Source organism: Sphaeroforma arctica, assembly GCF_001186125.1.
Source record: "Sphaeroforma arctica JP610 unplaced genomic scaffold supercont1.2576, whole genome shotgun sequence".
In the NCBI taxonomy this organism is placed as follows: Eukaryota; class Ichthyosporea; order Ichthyophonida; genus Sphaeroforma; species Sphaeroforma arctica.
The window spans coordinates 1-1,752 of NW_014037982.1; positions in this window are offsets into that span (position 1 = coordinate 1).

The window sequence follows — 1,752 nt, forward strand, 5'->3', positions numbered from 1 at the left end:
TCTATATATATCTATATCTACACTCTACAGTTTTCTAGATGTTGGAGGGATCTGATTGTAGTTAGCATTTAATTGAGATACGAAAAGCCAAAAACATCAGAGAAAATAAGAATATTGTTTCAGGAACTTGTTGGGGAGATTTGTGAAATCCAAATATGCCGAATTTTGAGGCTACGAGTGTTTATAATAGAATGCATGACACCACTTACCGATGGCGTGGAATAGCATTGCATCAGTTGCGCTACAGTGAAGAATAAGCGAGAAATTTCAGAGGCATTTGCAGCGTATGTCCTTAAGTATAGTGCGGTCTCATGAAGTCTAATAGTACATCTAACATCAGGTTTATATCACTGCAACGACAGCAGGTAGAATTGCTTTATCGTACAAGAAATGTGTGAACGTAAACGAAACGCTCAAAAATGACTTGGGTGTTGCAAACATGTGCATGTATGAATATAATTGCACACGTCAATGAAAATACACAACCGACATAGCACTATTCATCAGCGTCAGTATGTTTAAATTTTGAATTGAAATTGGGTTTGTTCGTGCGTGAATGTAATAATACAGGTATATATGCATATATATATAGCTGTTAAATGTTTTATTTCCATGGCAACATATGCGTATTTCACTAAATTTCCCTGAATAAAAACACACATACATGATAATCACACACACTTTGGCCAATGTAAGTGAATGAGCCATTGACATGAGATAATAAATCAAGCATCTAGCAAGCGAGCAGGGCATGTCTATAGAGTTGTGTGGATACTCACACTCGCAAAAGCTCTGTACAAACTATATGTGTGTATGTGTGCTCTCCGTTGACGACGCCTGGTATTAACCAGTGCACTGCAGTACACTCAGCATCCTAAGTATACAGCTGAATACAAATACACGTGCATATACAAATAACTGCATGGTGGGCTCGTATATAAATATGTAGAGCCCTCCCCATGCCATGACAAATTGCGTAGCACTGTCCAACAAGATGTGTCTGTAGTACACGGTCGGTAACATATGGGCACGCACAGTTCAGAAGAACGGCAACCGTTTGCCGTAGTTTGTATTCTCTTTCTTGAATACGGCAGTCCAAACGTATACAAAACAGATCGGATCGTTGACATTTGTCTTCAATGCATGATATCTGTGTACTGTTTTCAATACAGCTGCATATGAACAAATACATCCTCATATCCGTATCGTTAACGCCTACGATCCTTACGTGCTGTTCTTGTGCTTACCCCTGTGTCTCGACACACTGCACCATCCAGTTTATCAAGGTGCGCCTATTCTCTGTTGTAACTTGTGATAAATTCGACACAAGATCAACAAACGGCACATGGGCGGCGTATGTCTGGAGAGATTCATCTGCGTGTTCTTGCGCAGGTAGCTGCCAGTTGAATTAAAACGGATTCAGAACTTGAGACTTTGAACTAAATTTTGGACACAGAAAGAGGTAAAAAATATGAAAACTATCTTTTCCTAAACTGCTTCTACCTCGCTGCTAGACTTGCTACCAGCTTTTTATGCATGCAGAGGACTACACAACAACAAAAAAGTACTTCACATACCACGGCTTCGACTCAGAAAGTGATTTGATGTATACATCTGTAAGTAAATATAATATCTGCTACAACCTTGAACTCTGAAAGCTGATTGTGCTCGTGATCGATCTGACAGGCTGCATAACTGACCATTAATGTGGGGTATATATATATTATATATATTTATATTTATATACATATA